This window comes from Myotis brandtii, unplaced genomic scaffold (genome assembly GCF_000412655.1).
Source record: "Myotis brandtii unplaced genomic scaffold, ASM41265v1 scaffold215, whole genome shotgun sequence".
Taxonomy (NCBI): domain Eukaryota; kingdom Metazoa; phylum Chordata; class Mammalia; order Chiroptera; family Vespertilionidae; genus Myotis; species Myotis brandtii.
The window spans coordinates 3,452,210-3,458,468 of NW_005358043.1; positions in this window are offsets into that span (position 1 = coordinate 3,452,210).

The following is a 6,259-nucleotide window of genomic DNA, read 5'->3' on the forward strand; positions in this document are numbered from 1 at the left end:
CCGTCCTCAGCGCGGGTGACACACCGCGAGCCTCCCCGGCAGTTGGGCTCAGTTGCGGCGCCCAGGAGGGTGGGGGCACGAGGGCCCCACGGGACAAACTCGCACGGAAGAGTGCAGAGGGCAAGCGGCAGCCCGCAGCACAGGAACCCCTCTCCCTCTCCCTCTCCCCGGACAGGTCTCGAGCTAGGACGGTTCTGAATGCCTGGCTCGTCTGCAAGCCGTCCTGGGGACTAAGCCAAGAGTTTACCTTCTTGTGAAGCTGTTTTCAGCCCCACCCATGGTTGCCTTCCTTTGCGTTTCCCCGCACCCGTCCTGCCCTGGGATTGCCCCTCCTCATAAATCTTAGCACTTAAACTTGGCCTCAGGCTCTGCTTTCTAGGTAATCCTTCAGCAGCATTTGGGCTTTAGCTCAGTTCTTTACTAACCGTTTCACAGCCACAATCACAAAATTAAGGTTATTTGGGGCTCTGGCTTGCTGTCCTCTTAAGCCCTAAACCACGACTTTAAAGGCATCCAGTTGAGACCACTACTAAATTACACACATTTCTATATCCATGCCTCTGTTTAAATTAGTACAGATAAAAGTTTAGTTTTCCTCTTATCGGTGCCTAGTAGTGTTTCCTCTCAAGAATAAAATCCTAGATCACAGGCACTTACATGCTTTAAATATTTGGAAGCTTGAAAAATCTGAGATGCAAGTGGGTGTAAAATAAAATGCTTTTCAATAATGATCATAAAGCTGTTAGTCCGGGGTGGACTAATTATGTTTTTGGTTCATTCATAAGGTCACGTTCTTATCTTTCATAAAATCTCATCAGGGGAGGCTATGCTGAAGCTTGACTCCTGGTTCAGAATGCTTTGCAAAACAATTTTTTTCTTTGTGTTATTTTAAGTATTGAAGACTTCAGTTAAGTTTGTGTTTTTAATGATAGCCACTGGCTTTGTGGCCTTCTGTTTATGGCCAGGTTTGTCAGACTCCCCCCTCCCCCCCCACCTTGTTTGCCATCTGTAACTTGATCAACAATAATTTCAGATGGGACTGGCCAGGGTCATATGTTAAATAGGACATTTCCACTTTCTTGGCCACAAAATCCTCCCTTTCCTGGCCACTTAAATACTGTTACATAATCTACAAACACATGGATCTGATGATCTGAGACATATGTTGGCAAAGGTCACACCTGCAAATCTACCTTTTTATTGGCACAATATTTTTTATTAGACACTTTTCTTGTTTATAATTTGGCCTATCAGAGCATTCAAAAATTATTTTTAAAAGCATGTTCTGCCTACATCACAGTGAATTGATTTTCGCAGAGAAAACTTTGACATCCTATCATGGGAACAATATCTAACCTTTGCATTTAAAAATGTTTTATCTGAGGTTAATTCTAATCATGAAGCCAGGCCATACACATGATGTATTTAAATACCTTTACACAAAAAGAAAAAAAAAACATTTTAAAACATCTTGGGTTACAAATATGTAGTATCTGAGGACATCCCATTAAGCAAACATGAGAGCTTCTCTTTAAATCCTGGCCCTTGATTCTTTCCAAATATATGAAGGCAGATAATGTTCTAGCAAACATACAGATTTTATATACTATACAAATAGGTGTTGACCCTTTCAGGATAGGTTGTAAGCTTGCCAATTATACTGCCATTACTCAAACATTTTTAGAATGCTTTAGAAATTTGCTACAAGAGATTGAGTCACATTCTTTTAAATGGACATCATCAGTGACAGCAAATAGTCCTCTCTGAGAGTAGATTTAATTTTTAGAAATACCTAAAAGTCATTTGAAATCAGACAAAGTTGAGTACCATTGTTTAGCAGGGGAAAATTGAACACCAAAGAATAAAAATGTAAGTAGTATTTTTTTAAAAAATTAAACTGTAAAAAAAAAAAGGAGAATTAGGGAAAGATTAAAGCAGATATCAACAAATTAGAAAACAAACAAAAAATACAATTATTGAGCAATTACAAAAATACTTTTTGGAAGAAAGTAGAGAAATACCTGGCAAATCTATTTAATAAGAGAAAATATAAATAAAATTATAAAGGAGCCCAGCTGATGTGGCTCAGTGGTTGAGCGTCGACCTATGAACCAGGAGGTCACAGTTCAATTCCTGGTCAGGGCACATTCCCCGGTTGGGGCCTCGATCCCCAGTGTGGGGTGTGCTGGAGGCAGCCAATCAATGATTCTCATCATTGATGTTTCTACCTCTCTCTCCCTCTCCCTTCCTCTCTGAAATCAATAAAAATATATTGTAAAATAAATAAAACTACAAAGGAGAAAGGCACACCAGAAATGGAGAAGTTGGGTTTTTATTTTTTATATGAAAATACTATGTGTAGTTAACAATATGCTAAAACATTTTTTTTTCTGGAAAAACATATATCACCCAAATTGAATCAGGCAGAAGTAAAAAAACAACAAAAAACAACTAAGTGGATCTAACCCAGAGAAGAAATAAAAGGCTCAGCCCTACAGATTATATGGGCAAACTCTTGAAAAATTTGAAGGACATATAATTCCCTTTCTGAATGCATAAAGATATTAAAATTTATTTCATTTTATGAAGCAAATATAATTATTATAAAATCTATCAAAATGGTACCAAAATAACACTCAAAAAACATCAACCCACATAAGAAAATCAATGCCAGAATTCCCCATAAAATTATCAGTAAGTTAAATTCAATTAACATGATTAGGTAGATTTTATCCTAGAAATGCCAGAATATTTTTAATACTAAAATAATTGAAATAATTTCAGTCATATAAGAAAAAAAATGCCATCTGATTAAAACAACAATGACAAAAATCTAATACCGCCCTCTGATTAAAACAACTAAGTTTACAAAATCACGTAGTAAATATTAAGTCAATATCCAACATCATATATTTTAGTGTGCTGGGCCAGCACAGCCAAGGATGATCCTGAGTGGGGGGGTGAAAGGATTGAGAAAAGACAGACAAGAGAATGAAAGCTGGGTCTCGGTGGGACACTGCTCCCTGATGAGAAGACAGCGCCAGCCCCCAAAAGCCATGTCTTTATTCTATAGCAGATGCCACGAGGCAAAGTAGGGGCATGATCACGTTGTTTACAGCATTCTCGTGAGTTCCAACCTCACTCAACTACATGCACCCGAACTCTATCACAAGGCACGTGGGGCCACGTGTTCGGACCATAGGTTCAAGCTTACAACTATAGCCGTTGGCTATAATTGTGCTGGGAAGGCTCTGCCCTCCAGCTGGGACTTGCACTCGGCAATGAGAGGACCCTGTCCTTTCATTAGTCTGAGGCTTGAACCTGGCCAAAACACCGTAATCGCGCCCCATATTTTAGTAAGGTTATAAAAATAATAATGCTCCCAGAAATCAATGGCATTTTTATACACCGATAATGAACTCTCAGAAAGAGAAAGTAAAAAAAAAAAAATCCTATTTACTATTGCAACAAAAAAATTAAGATACCTAGGAATAAACTTAACCAAGGAGGTAAAAGACCTGTACTTGGAAAACTACAGGATGTTGAAAAAAAAGACAGAGGAAGATATAAACAAATGGAAGAATATACTGTGTTCATGGATTGGTAGAATTAACATCATTAAAATCTCCCCAAAGCAATCTATAGGTTTGTGCCGCGCCAGCATGGCCAAGGGTGACCCTGAGTGGGGGCGGTGAAGGATTTAGAAAAGACAGACAAGAGAATGAAAGCTGGGTCTCGGTGGGAAGCTGCTTCTCTGATGGAGAGACAGCGACAGCGCCCGAAAGCCAAGTCTTTATTTTATAGCCAGATTCCACGAGGTAAAGTAAGGGTGTGGTCAAGATGTTAACAATATTCTAATCTACTCAATTACATGCACCTGAGCTCTATCAAGCCCACATCACTCAGACACCTGGGACCATGTGTTCGGACCATAGGTTCTAGCTTACAACTATAGCCTTTGGCTATAATTGTGCTGGCAGGGCTCTGCCCTCCAAGCTGGGACTTGCACGTGGCTTTGCCATGAGAGGACTGTGCCCTCTCATTAGTCCGAGGCTTGAACCTGTCCAAACGCTGTAGCCGCTCTCCACATAGATTCAACACAATTGCTATTAAAATACCAACAGCATATTTCACAGATCTAGAACAAATACTCCAAAAATTTATATGAAACCAAGATAGACCCCAAATAGCCACAGCAATCTTGAGAAAGAACAAAGTTGGAGGGATCACAATACCAGGTATCAGGCTATATTACAAAGTTACTGTTCTCAAAACTGCCTGGTACTGGCACAAGAACAGACATATAGATCAATGGAACAGAACAGAGAACCCAGAAATTGACCCACGCCATTATGCTCAATTAATATTTGACAAAGGAAACAAGAACATACAATGGAATAAAGACAGTCTTTTCAATAAATGGTGTTGGAAAAATTGAACAGGTACATGCAAAAAAAATGATACTAGACCACCAACTTACACCATACACAAGAATAAACTCAAAATGGATAAAAGACTTAAATGTCAGTTGTGAAACTATAAAAATCCTAGAAGAAAATGTAAACAGAAAAATATCAGACATCTCATGTAGCAGAATTTTCACAGATACATCTTCTAGGGCAGTGGTTGGCAAACTCATTAGTCAACAGAGCCAAATATCAACAGTACAAGGATTGAAATTTCTTTTGAGAGCCAAATTTTTTAAACTTAAACTATATAGGTAGGTACATTGTTATTAACTTAATTAGGCTACTCCTAAGGCTTAGGAAGAGCCACACTCAAGGGGCCAAAGAGCCGCATGTGGCTCACGAGCCACAGTTTGCTGACCACGGATCTAGGGCAAGAGAAACACAGGGGAAAAAATCATGGGACTACATAAAACTAAAAAGCTTCTTCACAGCAAAAAAAACCCAGCATTGAAATGCAAAGGGAACCCACAGTGTGGGAGGACATTTTTGCCAGTGATACATCTGATAAGGGGTTAATTCCCAAAATATATGAAGTATTCTTACCACTCAACAAAAGGAAGGCAAGCAATCCAATTTAAAAAATGGGCACAGGACCCAAATAGATACTTCTCCAAAGAGGACATACAAATGTCCAACAGACATATGAAAAAATGCTCAAAGTCACTAATCATCAGAGAGCTTCCAGTTAAAAGGACAATGGCTACCGAATGGCAAGTGCTGTCCAGCATGTGGAGAAAAGGGAACCCTAGTACACTGCTGGTGGGAATGCAGACTGGTGCAGCCATTAAGGAAAACAGTATGGAGTTTCCTCAAACAAAAATGGAACTGCTATTTGACCCAGGGATTCCACTTCTAGGAATATATCCTAAGAATTCCGTGACACCAGTCAGAAAAAATATATGCACCCCTATGTTCATAGCAGCACAATTTACAATAGCTAAGATCTGGAACCAGCCCAAGTGCCCATCAGTAGACGACTGGATGAAAAAAGCTGTGGTACATCTACACCATGGAATTCTATGCAGCTGTAAAAAAGAAGGTTCTACTACCCTTTGAGACAGCATGGAGGGACCTGGCGACGATTCTGTGCCAGGGCTGACCGGCAGACCCTGAGCGACGATGAACAGATTGCTCTGATACACGGTTCTGTGAAAGAGAGGGCTAAGCGACTCTTTTACTTTAGAAGTAAAAAGCAGTCCTGTTCGCCTGCCTTCTTAGGCTTTTATTGTCCCAACAGCTTGAACTAAAATTAACCTCTAGATACAATCAGCAGGGTAAGTATCCTTGAGAAAGCATATGCTTCTACAAGGACATTTTGAAGTCTAAACATAAAGATTCTAGTAAAACACCCAGGGGATCAGATTTGTTTGGAAAAGTCAAGGTAGGGGCTGCCACCTTCAGCAAGTTCCCTTCAGAGGCTCCTGACCTTTCAGAGAATCCTCCTTACAGACTTTACAACCAAGTCCTGTGCTTCCCCACAATTCTGCTATCAAAATAAGCCAGCCAGAGAAAGACAAATATCACATGATCTCACTTATATGTAGAATCTAATAAACACAATAAAATTATGAATAAAATAGGACCAGCGGCTTGGAAACATGGAACAGACTGGTGAATCTCATAGGGATGGGGGTTGGGGGGAGGGGGAAGAGATTAACCAAAGAACTTATATGCATATCCTATATAATGAAGAGGTAATATGCAAACTGACCATCACTCCAACACACAAGATGGCCAGCAGGGGAGGGCAGTTGGGGGTGACCAGGCCTGCAGGGGAGGACAGTTGGGGG